This window comes from Phascolarctos cinereus, unplaced genomic scaffold, assembly GCF_003287225.1.
Source record: "Phascolarctos cinereus isolate Bilbo 61053 unplaced genomic scaffold, phaCin_HiC Scaffold_5;HRSCAF=322, whole genome shotgun sequence".
NCBI lineage: Eukaryota > Metazoa > Chordata > Mammalia > Diprotodontia > Phascolarctidae > Phascolarctos > Phascolarctos cinereus.
This window is the reverse complement of record NW_027555958.1, coordinates 385,062,047-385,080,322: the sequence shown is the minus strand read 5'-3', so window position 1 is coordinate 385,080,322 and position 18,276 is coordinate 385,062,047. Positions and strand designations below refer to the sequence as shown.

The 18,276-nt window shown below is 37.6% G+C and overlaps 1 pseudogene; it reads left to right on the top strand.

Moving 5' to 3' along the window:
* The first annotated feature begins 6,503 nt into the window (after positions 1 to 6,503).
* Positions 6,504 to 6,866, top strand: LOC110219546 (LYR motif-containing protein 1 pseudogene; annotated as a pseudogene).
* The last annotated feature ends 11,410 nt before the right edge of the window (positions 6,867 to 18,276 follow it).

The following is an 18,276-nucleotide window of genomic DNA, read 5'->3' as shown; positions in this document are numbered from 1 at the left end:
AAATTACTAGAGTCATCTGTAGTGTACCATACTCAAGATCTTAAGCATTGATTGGTGAGAAAATCAGAGCACCTAACAGATAAGACACATGTAATTATGCTTTCCTGCCAATGTCTTGTGGCATGTTCATTTTCCTTTCACATAAGATATCTTGATTATGCCAAAATGGTTCTAGAATATGAAGACTAAGCAAAGCCTCTAGGTCTGTGGGACACTGATGGGGGAATCTCAAGATTACACCCCATCTTCCCCAGAGACAAAGGAGAGACAAAGAAAGAAAGAGACAGAGACACAGAGACAGAGAGAAAGAGACAGAGAGAGATAAAGAGAAAGAGAATGCAAACTAGGGCATTAGGGTGCTGATTGTGATATAGCTAGATGGCTTCATTCTTAGATCCATAGACTCATAAGTTTAGAACCAGAAGGAATTTAGGAGCCATTGAGTACAACTACATTATTTTATAGATAAGGAAACTGAAGCACCCTGGTGGTAGCATCAGAAGAGAGAAGGGTATGTATGTGAGAGATGTTGTTAAGATCAAAATGACAGTATTTGACAGCTGATTGGATAACAGGCTGGGCAAGAGAGAATAAGGAACTGAAAATGATACTTAGATTGCCATATTGGGTGAAGGGCAGGAGGATAATCCAATAGAAAGTGTGCTTGATTTCCAGTTAAAGAGCTGGGTTCCTGTTTTAGCTGTGCCACTTACAACCTTGGTGACTTTAGTTGTGTCACCCCACTTCCCTGAACACCCATCATCTCTTCATTTTAAAATGAGGAGGTTGGACTAGAAAATCCATAAGGTCCTTTCCAATTCTAAATCTCCAGCTGTGTTATCGATTCAGTAACATTTCTGAGGGCAGCCTGATGGCACAGTACATAGAAAGCCAGGCCTGGAGTCAGGAAGACTCATCTTCCTGAGTTCCAATCTGGCCTTAGACACTTCCTAGCTGTGTGACCCTGGGCAAATCACTTAACCTTGTTTACCTCAGCTTCCTTGTGTGTAAAATGTACCTGAGAAGGAAAGAGCAAACCACTCCAGTATCTTTGCCAAGAAAACCCCAAGTGAGATTATGAAGAGTTAGACATGACTGAAAAATGACTAATCACATTTCTTGTTGTTAGGTAATTCTCTAGCCTGGGCCTACATCTCAAATCAATTCAATAAACATTAATCACACGTCTACTATGTGCCAGGCACTATGCTAAGCATCAGGAGCTTACACTCTAACAGGGGACAACACACAAAAGAAGGTGGAAAGGGGCAGGGTGGTGGGGAGGAGACAGTGACACCAGGGGGCACATCCTGGGGCATCTAGTTCCACAGAGTTTAAATCATATAGAGCTGCAGATGCAGAGTAGAGTGAGCCGGGAGTCCAATTTTTATCCAGTACAAAGGAAGGCATTGGGAGGAGCTCAGTACTCCACCCCCTAGCATCTAATTAGAGGAGAGAAGGCTGAAGAGGTGGTATCTAGGCTAGAATTAGTGGGTGATGAGATTAGAAGAGATTATCTTTTCTTGAGAGGGACATAGTGTTCCTAGGAATTGAAACCAGGCCCAGTTGGACTCACTGGTCCTAGTTCTGCTTGGGGCCAATGTAACATATGTCTAATTGCCACCACCCCTTCCCCCCCCTTTTTTTTAACTGATAGCCTTCAAATATTTAAGGAATGCTTTCACCACTCTTTTCCTGTCCCTGCCTTTTTTCCTTCAGATTCTTTTAAAATCATCAATCCCTTCCATAAATCCTCATATGGAAAGATTTCTATAAATGAGTAGAGATGTTGCAAAAGAATGCTAAGAGGTATAGGCTATTTTAAATGTATATATATATGTGAACATTCACCTCCTCTTTTAATAGAGTGTGGCAAGGTATTTATTAGATTATTTTATCATGCAGCAAAGCTATTAACTCATTTCCTTTTTAAGCAACATCCTTTTTTCCTTCTCATAAAACTAAAAAGTAGGTTTAAATCCCTGGAACACTGTCAGGCTAAAGTGCTGGAGAATTCTTTGGTGTCTTAAGATATTGTGAGCTGATATTAACATTCAAGAAATATGAGCCTATGTAATAATCAGATAACAAATATCATGTAAAATGAAACAGATTTTCATATCTGGCATCCCTCATCAGGGAATGGCATAGAGAATCTCTGTCAGAGAAAGCAGAGATTCTCTGGCCTTCATTCTCTTTTTATTTTTTTTCTCATTTTTTTTTCTCCCTTCCACCTGTCTCACATTGGGGAAAAAAAATACAAAACGTCTTCAACAAATAAATTTAGTCAAGTCAAACAAATTCCCACATCGACCTTGTCTAAAAATGTATCACATTCTGCATATTAGTAAACCAGTCCTTTGTCATGTGATGGGTAGCATTCTTCATTATCAGTCCCCTGAATTCATGGTTGATCATTGCTTTGATCAGAGTTCTGAAGTCATTCAAATTTGTTCGATTTTACAATATAGATATTAAACTATAAGCTGACCTTGTACTTCTTCTCACTTTGCTCTGCATCATTTCATACAAGGCTTCCCAGGTTTCTCTGAAATTGTTTCTTTATCTCTCACAACACAATGGCATCCTATACATTGGTATATCATATCTGTTCTTCTGTTTTCCAATTCACAGGCACTCCTTTAGGTGTTCTAAATTTTATGTATGTATGGGTTATTTTTCTCTTTCTTTGATTTCTTTGAGGTATAGACCTAGTAGTAGTTGTTGCTGGGTCAAAGGGCATGAACAATTTAGTAACCTTTTGGGTGCAGTTTCTGGCCATCATTCTTCTTATGAACTGAAGAATGTGTGGCAGTAGACATTGAAATGCTCTGACTCCAATATTTTCCCTCTCCAATCCATTCTCCACATATGTGCTAAAGTGATTTTCTTGAAGTGATTGTTTGGCTATGTTACTCCCTTACTCAATAAATTCCAATGACACTTTGTCACTTTTAGCAGCAAATATCACTTGTTTCTATAGTATTAAAAGCCCTTTACTACCTGTCCCTAACCCACTGTTTGTCTTAGTATACGTTGTTCCCCTTCATACACTCTACAGTCATGTCAAACTGGATTTTTTTTTTTTACTGTTTTTCACATGTGATATTCCATCTCCTGTCTCCATGACTTTGTACTGATTATCCCCCATGCTTGGAGAGTTCTCTCATGTGACCTCTACCTCTTAGAAGCCCCACTTCCCTTCAAGACTCAGCTTAAATATTCTCTTCTACATGAAGACTTTCCTTCTCCCTCCAACTGCTATTATCCTTCTCCAAAATGAAATTATATTTATTTTTTGTATATTTACATATGTAAGTCACCTCTTTGAATAAATTATACTCCTCCAGGGCAGGAATGATTTCACTTTTGTCTTTGTATATCTAGTGTCTAGCATAATGACTGGTACATATTAGGTGCTTTATAAAACTAGTTGATTGACTGACTGAATTAGCCAGAGTCCATAGCAGATAACTGTGCCATTTCCCACCCATACATGCAAAAGGAAATAAAATGATCAATAATTGCTATATAGATCAGAATATAACATCTAATTCTTACCTTCCTAACCCAAATATTCATTCTTTCCCCTTGGTTTCCATGTAAGAAGCTCCTTGACTGATAACTACTAAAGCTTCTTTAGTTATTACCATTCAAGTTAAAATAGTGTCCTGTAAGAAATTCTTTATGTCAAACACGATTCAGAAAAAAAAGTATGTATAACAAACCATCAAGGTCTATTGTGTTCCCTCTTCCTCCCTCCTATTTCTGTCTCTCTTTTTTTCTTTCTACTCACCTCTTTTTAATTTTCTTTTCATTTTAATTATTTTCTTTTTATTCAAGTTTTATTTATGCTTTTTGTTTTTTCCTCAGCCAATACCAACTGCCTTCCCCCTTACTGAGCCCTATCTTATAGCAGAAAAGAAAAAAAAATAATTCTTAAGACAAACTAAATAATCTACATCTACTTTATCCACCAGTGTCTGATCTTACCCATAGTGCCTATCTCTGAAATAAATGAGGGAGATACATTTCATCATCTTTTCTTCAGGGACAAAATTAGTTAAAAAACAGAGAATGTAGTTATGTATGTGTATGTGCAAGTCTTTCAAAACATTGTAGTAGTGTGTGTTATCCTTGTGGCACTACTTACTTTACTCTATATTAGTTGCTTGACTAGTCAGTAAACAACCTCACATCCTGATAGAACCGGCATAGGAACCTATATAGATGAGCAGCATCCCAGACCACCAGACCTGCTTCTAGCCTAGCCTAGAAGCCAATATCTTGGGCTACAACTCCAGTGGAGAAGGGGCTGCCTCCAATTGTCACCAAGAGGAAGACAACCAAAGAACCCAGGGCTAGGCACTGGGCTACCAGCCCTGTTGACCAGCCTATTTCCTGCAGCCATTCTCCAGGAGGGCAACTCTTGTGGAAATGTGACCTGGTGACTAGTGATTATACAGTCCCTGACTTCTCAGCAGCCATAGTTACTGAAGATTCAGAAAAAAAAAAGTCTCACCTGCAAAGGTCTTGGCTTTATCAAATGGTTTAATATCAGACATAGATACAATTTTATTGATGGAAATGAAGCTAAAGAAGAAGTATTGTTATTTTTTCTGTCATTGTAGCCTAAGCACAACTGGACTGTTCAATGAACCTTGTAGCTACAACCTCCTGTATGTGTACCCTCCGACACTGGAATGTGAAATCTTTTGGTGTGGTGACTTTTAAATTTACACCTCCAGTGATGACACAGTGCTTTGCATACAGTAAGCACTTAAAAATGCTTTTTTCACACATTCATTCACATGTCAGATAGTAGTGAGGAAAGAAGACAACCTTGCAAAGCTGATATTTATTAGGAAAGTTATTCCCTTATTTCAAATAAGGCTAATTTTTTATATCAGGCATATATATTTATTCAAAGTGTATTTATTCAAAAGCTCTTCTATGCTTGTACTATTTAGAGTTTTGGCATTTTTAAGTATCAATCAATTATATCTGTTTTGTAAGTACTGCACATAACTCTCTATGTGTAGCTACGAGCTATACATATAAACATAAACACATGTATATGTTGCATATATATATACACATATATGCATATACACATAAGTACATGCATATACATACAACTATATCTCTCTATACCTCTGTGTGTGTGCGTACACACATATTAGTTGTCTCTTCTGCTAGTCCACAAGCTTCTTCAAGACGGGCAGTTTCCGTTAGTCTTTGTATTCCCAGGGCCTGCTGGGCCATAGCCTGGCCTGTTTTGCCACTGGACTCAGATGACCCTGGAGGAGACAGTGAGGCTGATGACTTTGCACAGTACTGCCTCACTTAAATCCAATTCACTTGTAAGTCAAGACATCACTCTCCTGATGTTACTGGTCCTCTTGGAGAAGAAGTATAAACAACAAACAACACCCAGGCCCTAGTGCAATGCCTGACACAAAAGAGCTGCTTAATATACTTTTAAAAAAATTTTTTCTTAATGTACTTGTTGATTACAATCTGTTAGAGGCTTGTTATGCATCAATGTATACAATCGTGTGCTTTGAAGAATCTTTTAAACAAATTTAAATAATTATGCTGATTATTTTCCAAATTTTAAACCATCTTTGCAAAACCATTATAAATCTAGTATCATGTTACCTACACCTTTGACTATGCTCTCAGGAACATGGAACAGATTTACTTTAATCTGAAATATTTTTCTTATCCCACTCCTTCTATCCTCTTGCTCTCACTGAGCTCTGACTTCTCCCTGATGACGCAGCTTCAGTGGACACCCTTCCCAACACCAGCTGAACTTTCACTCATTCTCCCAACTTGCTGATTGCTCCACATTGTGGCTTTCAGACTCCTCCTATACTTCCACCACTCAGTAACTTCTCCTCCTTCTAGGTTCGTTCAATCCATAACTACCGCCCAATCAAGTTCTAGTAGCTTGTACTACTCGTATAAGTACTACTAGTACTGTCCTTTAGAATATGCCCCTTCCTTCCTCAGGATTCAATGCCTCGCTCAGAGCCTCTCTCCTCTCCATCTCCTGACCTACACACACATATTGATACTACCTTAAACACCCTTCTCCCAGTTTCTCGACTTACTCATTTCCCAGGATCTACTTCATCCATTGCCATCCTTCAGCTACACAACAAAGATGCGTACACTCCTGATCTTGTTATCACTCACAAATACTCTGTTTCCATGTTTATGAACTCTTCTGATGTTCCCTTATCTTGGGAATGGTAATCAATTCCCTTATCTTCGCCTATCCTATGTCCAGTCCCTTGAATGTATTTAAAGTGTTCATTTAGTCCATACAGGACATGGGTACTAGAGGCATGTAAGAGGAATGACATGAGCGGCTGCCCTCTGGGAGCTTCCACTTTATGGAAGGATCAGAAGGATCTTTGAGGAATCAGTCTACTTCACAATGCTGATGATCCTGTTTAGGGAGGATTTGGAGAGAGCACAGGAGGGACTCAGAGATGACAACATCATGACAAGAAGTTCTCAGCCTATACTACAGGATTTTCAGGCTTGCAAGGCGCCATGAAGCATTGGGGCTGATGGAAGACACCATCACAGGAAAGCAGTACATTATAAATGAAGCCAGAATGTTGTTCCAGAAAAAGCAAAAATCTTATGGATTCAGAAGCAATTAAACAATGTGTAGACGAATGAATAGCAAGAACTGAAATGGATTGCATTATCAGATCCCATATTCAAGGCCAATTCACCTGCCTCCAATGGCCCTCACTCCCTTACAAAGTCATGGACTTCAAACTCAGGAGAAGCTAAGGAAACGTTTTAAACCATTATATCTCAAGTCTCACAATGAAGTTTCTTAATCCAAGAAACAGGTTCTCTGTATGAACTGTGAGCCAGGCAGGGCCTGGGCACAAACTAGATGATGAATCTTTTCTCCTTAACTTAAATCCAGTCAGAGAAAGGAAGGATAAAGAATATGGAGTCTTTGCTATAATTTATCTTAAAGACTCAAAGATTTGGGTCCTTAACCTCATAATACTAGTTTATATTTCCTTGAATTTATGTACTGGTATGTTGCTACTAGATAGAAACATACTAACTCTCGACGATTGTTCCTAATTAGGATCTTAGTAACATCTTAGATGAAAATCTGAATGTAGCAACAATTGGGTTTAAATTTAAATTTTAAAAATTAATTTTGTGTGTGTGTGAGAAAATACACAGACGAAGCTATAGAGTACAGACATGGCAGTACCTGTTAGCAGCTTCTCTTGGAAGCTCTTAAAATTATTATGACAATCATATATTCGCCTCCGACTTGTAAATCTCTGTGGGCTTTATTTTGTTTGTGTTTAAGCTATGAATGTATTTAAAATAAGAGCTTTTGTGTTTTAGTTGTTCTACTGTTCTACTGATATTGCTTGATTCAAAGATATGCTTTTCATTAATAGTCAAGTAGGCTAGTTTCTCCTTTACCATATCTATATTGTTCATCATCTGTACTCTACTCCCCCCACCCCCTTAATAACTAGTGGAAGATATCATAGTATCTCAGGGAAATTTTGGAGAGGAGGGAAATATCCCATATTTTCAGGAGTGGATATAGTGTATTTAATTCTGTCCGTTAAATGCATACAATGCACAAATTCTGAAACATGTGACTTATAATTGTGGCCTCAAAGCCTCAACTGCAAACTCATACTACAGTAGGTGAGTAATCGGTATTTCTAATTGACAACAAAAGTGGAATCTCACAAGCAGAAAAATATGCTGTATAAATTGTAAGGCAAGGCTGATTTGAAATTATGTACAAATAGGAAAAGGGAAATCTAAATCAAAAAAGAAAGGACTGTGCCTTTGTGATAAGGCAAGGGAGAACCCCACTGAATCACCGTACATCAGTGTTTTCTTGTGTTCAGAGATGATCCAAATCTTCAATAAAAATTGTTCCTAGAGGCAGCTAGGTGGTGGAGTAGATAGAGTACCAGCCCTGGAGTCAGGAGGACCTGAGTTCAAATCCTACCTCAGACACATAACACTCACTGGCTGTGTGATTCTGGTCAAGTCACTTAACCCCAATTGCCTCACCCCCCAAAAAAAAATTAAAAAAAAAATTTTTAAAGACCCAGTGTTCCTAAAAAAATAGTATTCATTTATCCATATATTAAGCAAACCTAAATTTTACCTATTGCTGTCCTTTATTTTGAACTATTCCTCTCTTTACTCATATGAGTGTTTGGCTCCAAAGTTTGAACTACCAACCACGATTGGATTGTTTAGGTTAAGCAGTGTTTCTGCTGTATAACTCCTAGAAATAGGAGTTTCTAAAAGAAGCAATGATGTGTGATAGAAGTCTCTCTGTATCCTGAATAATACAATGGGCTTCTATACCTTTCTTTTACCATGACTATTTACTAATTATTGTCAATATATCCTGTCTCTGCAATATATTATAGGATCATAGACCTAAATATAAAAGCAACGTCAAAGTCCATCAAATTCAACTCCCTTGTTTTAAAGATTAGAAAAGTGAGTTATGGAGATTTAGTGATTTTTCCAAAGTCACATGACATAGTCAGAGGTGGGATCTCAACCAAGGTTCATAGACTCTAATACACTTATTACTATATACCATGATGTATCCTGCCTACAAAACTTGGTATTAACTACCCTTAGGGTTCTATACTTTCACTTTCTGGGAATGGATTACAGTATAAAGAACAACCTTCCATTGTTTAGACAGAGAGAACTTAAATTGTTTTCATTCCTCTCATATGCAACCATTATGAACTTCCTGTCTTTTATCACATCATCATGACATTTCAGGGATTTTTTTTTTTAGTATCCCTTTCAAAAACGAGACCTCTCTTCTGCTCTCCATCTATTGTTTTCTGGTTCCTTCCTGCCACAGCTCTACTTTCCCACAGCCCTACACACCTTTTGAGAGATTAAGACAACTAATACCCCTCTTTACTTGCCTTCAGCTTCTCCTCTGTCTCTTACTTTCCCGTTCCCCACTGAAAAGGTTTCCCACTGTTATCCTCTTTCCCCCAAAACCTACACACAATTAATAGTCTTTCAATTATAGAAAAATGTTGGATGTAGTTAATCCTTCCTTCCTTCCTTCCTTCCTTCCTTCCTTCCTTCCTTCCTTCCTTCCTTCCTTCCTTCCTTCCTTCCTTCCTTCCTTCCTTCCTTCCTTCCTTCCTTCCTTCCTTCCCTCCTTCCCTCCTTCCTTCCTTCCTTCCTTCCTTCTCTCTCTCTCTCTCTCTCTCTCTCTCTCTGTCACACACACACACACACACACACACACACACACACACACACAGGGTAACCTACACACAATAATTGATTTAAGGCTTTTTGAAAACCAAATAATCTGTTCAGTTTTTTTCATAAAATAACTGAAATAAGTAATTTTATTAAAGGTCCATATATTTTTATTGGTGATCAGGTTCAGGTTTTCAAGGTATGTTATTAGCTTGAATTGCATGTTGAACTTTCTGATTTTCAAAATATTGTTTTCCATTTTTTTCTCTGATTTTTTGATGGATATGAAACAATTCTTAGTAATTTGAAATGAGATTCTTTTAAAGATGACAGACTTGTTCTTATATGGATGGCACATTTGTTATTTGGTGTTAGAATTATAAAATTTAATGACTATGAAATTTTAAGCATTTTTTCTCTTGTTATGGGAAATTTGATCAATCAGTTACATATTCCAAAGTTTCTGTGAAGAAAATCTTCTTGTACTTTTCCTGTAGTATAGTATTCAGGTTTTTATGCATTTGCCATTTTTTTAAAGCTTATTTTCCTTAAGTTGTATGTATTTATCCTGTTTTCAAGTTTAGTCACTTTGGCTTGTAGCAAATTTGTATGTGTTATGTAAGTGTTTTGTTGTCTTTTAATACTTTTTTTTCAAAAATTTTGTTCCATTTCTGTATTTTTGAATTCTAAATATATCATTCTCTTTTTCAAAATCTTTTTCCCTTGGAAAATAGACTCCGTTGTGTACTCTAATTATTCCATTCTCTGTGTGTTGGTTCTCACATGAAGGCCCTGATTCACGGCCTCATTACTACGCTATTATCTTCTTTTAAGAGTTTTGTTTCTCTTTTGAGCCACTTTGGATTTTCTTGCTATTGGAGAATCTGTGGAAATCTTATTTCCATTGTTGTTTTTTGGTTCATTTTTTCCTCTTGCATAGTACTTATTTGACGTATCAAGTCTGTGGGGACAACACTGACCCCAGTGAAGTTTCTAGACGTTTTACCCTAGTGGAAAATGTTGCTCCTTTAGCTGGTACTTTTCTGTGACTTCTGCTTTTTCTTCCGATTCTCATCTCCACCCCAATACACAGATAGATTCACTTGCAATGCAACATCAGCCTTTTCTACTGTATGTGGAGTAGAGGCGAATTAGGTGGGAATCACTTCAATGAAAGAATAAAACATAGGAATCCACAAGTAGTTTCTGAAATAGAAACTAATGAGGATGTTTTAATTGACTATGCCCAGAATAGAGTGGGATGGGAATGGGGACAGTGAGTGAGAACGTTAATTATTTAATTCTCTAAAGTTGTTTGGTATAACTCTTACTTTGTGTCATTTTGCTCTTTCTTGGTTTAAAGTGCTGTTCTTTTAAGGCTTTTTGTACATATAAAGAATTTTAGTACTGAAAGGGGAAGAAAAAAATTTTTTTTGTAAAGAAAAATTATTTAAATCGAGTGCTAAATCTTTAACATACTGTTGTTATTATGGATGAAGATTTCAATTACCAAAAGTAGATGGAAAACTTCTTTGGTCTGATAAAAACTGTTAAAATACTTGTGTGAAGAAATACAGTTTTCAGATGAGATAGGTGGGTTTAAAACAGAAAATGAACTGTGGATTATATATAAATACTTATAAAGCCCAATGAGTGATATAGGATGAAGCCTAGCTTGAATGGCTTAAAAAGGCAGAGAAGGAACTTTTATTTACTAAAAGCTGTGAAAATGTGAGTAGGAAAGAATAGTTTCAAGGATACAGAATGAGATTTTGGACTATATTCTTGACTTTAGAAGTACAGGGAATTATGGTTACTTAGCTCATTTGCATATGACTGTCTACAACTCAGGAGGGTAAAACAAAAAAAATGAGAATTCATTACTATTTGGAGATTCAGGTATGATTTTAAAGTGATTATCAATTTTTGTGGGTGAAATTTGTTAAGTGTTACCTTTCAAGTGAAAGGTGAGTCACTGAGAGCCAGGAAGATTTGATTTAAACCATTAAATACCACAGGAGACAAAGATTCAAGTTGGTGTGGTGAAGAGACTGAGGAATTTGACAGAAGAAGAAAGATCAGGGAGCTAAAATCAGCTTGTTGAAGGGATCCATAAGCTTCACCAGATTGCCTAAGGGTTACACACACACACACACACACACACACACACTCTCACACTCACACATTTGGGAGGAACAGTCTTATAGTCTCCATAATAATATTAAGTTGTGTTTACATGCCACTCTAAGGCTTATAATGAACTTCTATTTTCCTGTAATAAAGGCGTGTGTGTGTGTGTGTGTGTGTGTGTGTGTGTGTGTGTGTGTATTATTCTGTCTTTCAGCTTGAGGAAACTGAGGCTCAGAGAGATTAAATAAAGGATCATTGAGCTAGTTTAGGTCAGAAAAATTATTTGGACCCAGGTCTCTAGGGACTAACAGGTACAGGGCACTTTCACTTGCATCATATTGCCTATGGATAATTTATGTAAAGCACTTTGCAAACTTTAGGGCACTATGGAAATATTAGCTGCTAGAAAACAATAATAATTATATCGCATCATAATCACATATGAATATTATATTACATTACAGTGTATATCATTCACATCATGTGTTGTTATGGTATGTTGTATGTTATATTATATTATAATATTATCTATCATTGTATATAATTACATAATACATAACATTGGTGATGATGACAATGATGATGGTGATGTTATTTTTGTTGTTGTCCAGTCTGACATGTCTAAGTTGACACACTGAATCAATGACAGAACTGAAACCCGAAAACTGACACCCAATTTGATTCAATTCAACAAGTAATTATTAAGAGCCTACTACATGTCAGGTACTGTGTAAGAACTAAAGTAGTTCAAATGCAGTTTAACAAGCATTTATGAGGCTCCTCTTACTACATGCAAGCTGGAAATACTATTCTCAAAATGAACAACAAACATGCTTTCTCTGCCAAAGTTTCCAGTCTACTGGAAGAGCTTGTAGTCAGTCTCCAGACACCTCACCTAGCTCCTCTTACTGCACTGCCTCTTCAAGGGGTTTCTGGGTGTCACAATAAGTGCTGACACCTCATTTTAGTCTTTCAGGCATTTGGAAAGTAATTCTAACATAACTGATAGGGCAGGAGAAAAGGGTAGACCTGAGGTAGATAGGGTACAGAAGTATAATTTGTTAGATCTCAAGAACTAAGCCTGGTGGCAGAAAAGCGATCTCTTGGCTATACTACCCCAGCTACATCAAATAGCATAGCTTTGTAAAAGGGAACCATGCTGTCATGAATGAAGGTACCCTTAGGTATACGATTATTTCTCTCCTAAAAACAAACAAACAAGTAAATAAACAAACAAGCAAATGAATGAATGAATGAATAAGACAGCAGAATTATAGAACAAAGAACCCTTCACTGACTTCAGTTCACTTGGAAAACTAAACCTTCCCCTTCTGATTGTTAAAATAAATGTGCTGGCACTAATAGTCTTTTAGCCCCTCTCCCTGCCATCTTTCCTCATAAAAATGAAATAGAGCCTCCCTTGAATTTTGTACTTTATATCAGAGAATAAAAGCACTCAAAATCACAATGACAGTTTTACTAACAGTCTGTGAGGACAGGGCTCATAAGCTCTTTCTGTGAAGGACACTAGTCTGGCTCTGTCCCTGTTGTGGTGCTTTCTGTTCCAAGTCCCTCAAAAGCAGTTAGAAGTAAAAATTAATGTATTTTGCAGAGACCACCAGGCATGCACATACGTAGTGAACCCCTCCTCTCATTCTGTTTTGTGATTTTATTCTGCATTTTCTTCATTCTCGATCTATGCTATGTGGTGCTCCGTGGAGTACCCTAAATCTCACAGATGTTATCCACAGCGATATGGATTATACCTTCTGGTATACTCATAGCTGGATATACCATTTACCAGTGGTCCTCTTATTATGGTGGGGTGACCGGAGACCCTGATCCCATTAAGAATAATGCAGCATTCCCAGTCTCTGAGGACCTCTGGTTGCTACAACTATAGCCACTACTGCTTCTTTCTGGTGCTTCACAGAGACCCTAGTTTGAGAAAAGGAAGTGTGTCTAATGACTTGGATGCCCTGCAGTGTGGGACCTCTCTATGACCCTCTCCCACACTCTTTCTATGGTGTTGTCTCATCTGCTTTAGTAGCATTTTTGCTTAGAGGAACCCAGTTCTTGCCAGGGTAATAACAACCTGTCTGTCCCCTTCCTTTTTATGCCAAAGAAGTCTCCTCTTTTCTGCCACAGGGACTTCATTCAGGTGTTACTGAGAAAAGGAAAAATCTAAGGGACATGTTTTCCCCTCTGGCTATTATGGTCACTGTATTCCTTGACTCGGTAGTATATCACCCTGGCGCTGTTTTGTCCTGATAGGGAAGGCTCAAAAGTTAAAATTCCAAATTTTAAAAGGATGGGTCCCCATTAGCAGCCCTCACATTCCACCACTGACTCTGTGGAAAAGTGAGGGGCTAAGAAAGCAGAGTCAGTTGGACTGCCTTTTTTTTTTTTTAAAGCCAAGGAAATACCTCAAGTAGTAATCCTATAGGGATGAACATGCATACTGACTACGTGGTAAATATCAGAAACTTCACTATGTTTAGGTGATACTATAATTTCTGATTGGTCCCTGCATGTCCCTATGACTTTTTGTTAACTCAAAGAGGATTGGCCACCGAGGATTGTGGAAGATTGGCTCTGGTATAGGAATCTCCTTAGAGATATTGAAAGACTCTCTTCCCTCTCTTTGGAGCTAACCTTTCTTGAGACAGCTCTAGTACAACCTTTCCTTTGGATTTCCACTGAAGGGCAGGGTTTCTTTCCTTACGCAGCTCTAAATAACCAGGGCAATCATGAACAAATCATGTAGGTAAGTCACTGAATAGCAGTCACAAGGAAAGGAAGTTTCCATCTGGTAACTACCTCATGAGTTCAAGATTCCTGGGTTCCTGAGTTGCTCAGAGGGAGATGTTTCTGCAACTACATGAATCTTGGGAGGAGAAATGTCTAATCATCCTAAACCCAAAGAGACTGAATGGCATGCCTGGTTGACCAGAAGATCTAGACTTTGTGAGCTGTTCAAACATTACATATACAATAAGACTGTGAACTTTATGTTGGTCATATAAAATTGAATTTACCTCTCTGGAGAATATACTAGATGAATATATATATATATGTATATATATATATATATATATATATACATATACATATATGTGTATAATGTGTATGTATGTATATATACAATACAGATATAGATACATGTGTATATGTATGTATATATGTGTGTAAACATATGTATACACATACACAATGTATATATACATGGATGAATGTATATTTATATAAATGTGTGTGTATATACATATACATATACATACACACACATATGAGTATAAGGGGGAGTGAATAATCATTTATATAGCACCTACTAGGTGTCAAGCACTGTGCTTTACTAAAATGATCTCATTTGATCTTCACAACACTCCTGTGATGTAAGTGCTATTATGCCTATTTTACTTTTGAGGAAACTGAGGCAAACAGAAGTTGTGACTTGCCCACGGTCACACAGCTAGTAAGTTTCTGAGGCCAGATTTAAACTCAAGTCTTCCTGACTCCAAGCCCAACACTCTATCCACTACATCACCTAGTTACCTCCAATATTACTTTATGTTTCAACTATTTGTTAATGTGCATTTATCCCTCTTTTCTATTTTAACATTCCTTTTTGGGGCAGGTAAGTGGCACAATGGATACAGTACAGGACCTAAAGTCAAGAAGACTCATCTTCATGAGTTCAAAACTGACCTCACATATTTATTAGCTTTATGATCCTGGGTAAATCTCTTAACACTGTTTGCCTCAGTTTCTTCATCTGTAAAATGAGCTGAAGAAGGAATAAGTAAATTATGTCCTACTCCTGATGTCTATTTTGTACATTGAGTACCTGTTCTAAAGGGTACCTTACTATCCCATAGTGGAAGACAGACATGGGATACCTAAACTTTGCTTTAGGGATTTTCCTTTGAGTTCTATTCCAGAGATAGGGCAAAAATAAGTCAGAGATAGTTAGAAAAGCTTGATTCCCTCACTTTGGTGTCAGGCTTCACCAGGAAGTAATCTAGACTGAGTCCTTTGGGGGAAGGTCCTGCCTCCACGCTGCTAATCACAAAAACAAGGCTGAAAAGATTGTTCTATGCTTGAGGGGAATGGGAAAGGTTTGATTAAAGGTAGCCCTTTGCAAAGTGAAAATTTTTAAATAAAGTTTAGTTGTAAATTTAAAATGTTTACGTAAGTTTTAATGTCTTTCGTTTAATGAATAAAAATGTCATTTGTAACTGAATATTCAATGAACTTTCACTTGAAATAACATTCCCTAGATGCACACCTTAATGTAATGTGTTACACATCTCTATGATTATCAACGACTAAGGACCTTTTGCTTAAATGGGAGAACTGTGAATACAATTTCACAAAGGACAAAGTGAACATTTTAAGTAGATTGCTTTTCTACCTAGTCTCTAGGATTTGTGATTCCTGTGTTTTCCCTGAATGTTAATGATTATGCTATTAATCTAACTTTACACTTAGTATCTGTGGGTTTACTCAGTCATTCCTTTTTTTTTTCTTTCTTTTTTTTGGTGAGACAGTCAGGGTTAAGTGACTTGCACAGGGTCACACAGCTTGTAAGTGTCAAGTGTCTGAGCTGGATTTGAACTCAGGTCCTCCTGACTTCAAGGTGGGAGCTCTATCCACTGCATTAGCTGCACCTACTTTGTCATTCTTGAAGATTTGTCGCTCCCAGGGAAAAGGTCTCTAGTAAAAATGGTTAAGAAGGCTAATCTAGTTATATTGGGGTTTGTGATTTTCAGTTTTTGTTTTTTATCTGGTTTGCTGAATTACTGTTTATAACAAGGCAACTAGGTGGTATAGTGGATAGATTCCTGGGCTTGGAGTCAAGATCTTCCTGAGTTCAGATTTAGCTTCAAACACTTACTAGATGTGTAACTCCGGGCAAGCCACTTAACTTTGTTTGCCTCAATTTCCTCATTTGTAAGATGTGCTGGAGAAGGAAATGACAAACCACTCTAGTGTCTTTGCCAAGAAAACTCCAAATGGGGTCGTGAAGAGTCAGACACAGCTGAAACAACTGAAAAACAACAACAATAAAATATTAACATATCAAGTAACTGGAAAGATACATAAGATCTGCCATTATCCTCTTTTTCTTTTGAAAACTGAGTCTCACAGAAGAGAAGAATTTAATAAGTAAAAGTAAAGAGAAAGAAATAAGAATTCAGCCATCCATTTAAAAAAGATTCTATTGCATTCTTTTGCATTAACTATCTCTTATAAGGATCTAATATCTGGAGTATATAGGAACTAATATAGATAGATGGAAAAGTGCTCAAAGTATATAAACAAGTAGTTTTCAAAAAAGAAACAGTGAACTCTGAGTAATAGTATGAAAGACTTCCAAATCACCAATAATAGGTGAAACACAATCACAACAACTCTGTAGTTTCACCTCATACACACAGAAGTGGTGAAGAATCATACTAGGGCTCCACCAAACCCATAATGGGGCACTAGTATGGGATAGCTGCAAACTGGTAGCTTTGTTGCCCAAAATGGAGAGGGAGCCTATGATTCTGCCATGAGAATTTTCCAGCTGTATAATAAGGGTTGAGTCCAGCAGCAATCCACTCTTGCTCAGATCCAGACTCAGGCAGGGAACTTGTAGAATTCAGAAAAAGACTTTGCTTTGGATCAGACCACTCTGGGAGCACTGAAAGCTTGCAGGTCCCCAGTTTGTCCCTGAGATCCTGGAATAATACACTCAATAACCCAAGAAAGCAACAGCAGGACCAACCCAGCTCTTCCTTGCAGAAGTCTTGTACAGCCTAGCCCTAATATCAAGTCTGAAACTAGCAAGGACACGGGAAGGCTGAGTAAACAAACAAACAAAAAAATCACCGTTAAGAACCATTATGGTGTCAGAGAACTCAACACACAAACCCAGAAGAAAACGATTCAAAAACATCCACAAGCAAAGCCTCAGAGAAACCACCAGAGGTCTCACCAGAAGCAAGAATTTGTAAGAGAATCTGGCAGAATGGTAAAAGCCAATGATAGAAAAGTCGTCTATATATAGATGTGGAAAGACAATCATGAAGAATGGAGATAGTTAATCAGGACCTCTGGTGACTGAGAGAAGTGTTGGCTGTGGACTATGAAGAGGCAATAATAACCTTTGGAGCCCAGCAGAAATCTACACCTTAATGGAATTTCATTTGGAATCTACAAAAATAGAAAAGGACTACAGGACCTGAGGGCCAGGAGTTCTGAGATACCCCTCAGTTCTTTGCGTTCTTTGGTTTGTTCTTGTCTTTTGTGATCCAAGAGGTCCAAAATGACATCACTGTGTTAGAGTCAAGTTACAACGTGTCTGACTGTGGCTGATCAGACCAACTGAAGCTTGGAATGCTCTGCCACAGCTCAGCACAAATAGTCCATGTGAACATTTGGAGTGGACTCTTTAAATTTGCTCATCTCCCATTTCTTTTGAGCTACTTCAATTCTGCTTTGCTCATGGAGCACAGCACCCTCTCTGATGAGGGCATGCCATGCTGGGTGGGCCTTTGTCACTGTCTCCCATGTCACACAATCAATTCCAAAATTCTTAAGAAAAACCATGAGAGTGTTCTTTGTGTCCTTTAAACACGTATCTGACTGCTTTTGAATTCTAAGATTGAGTCCACTCTCTCTGGGTACTTTGTGTGTACAAGAGAAGAGTATATCCCCAGGTTTGAGGAAAGTGTTTTAACTACTGCTCTCAATATAACATTTTAGTAAATACTCTTTTTCTAGAAGTTAAATGTGCCTGATAATTCATCGGGAGCACATTATTGGGGGCTCATGAAAAAGACTATCAGTCTTCTAGGCCTTCATGGTTAATCCTAAAACTCC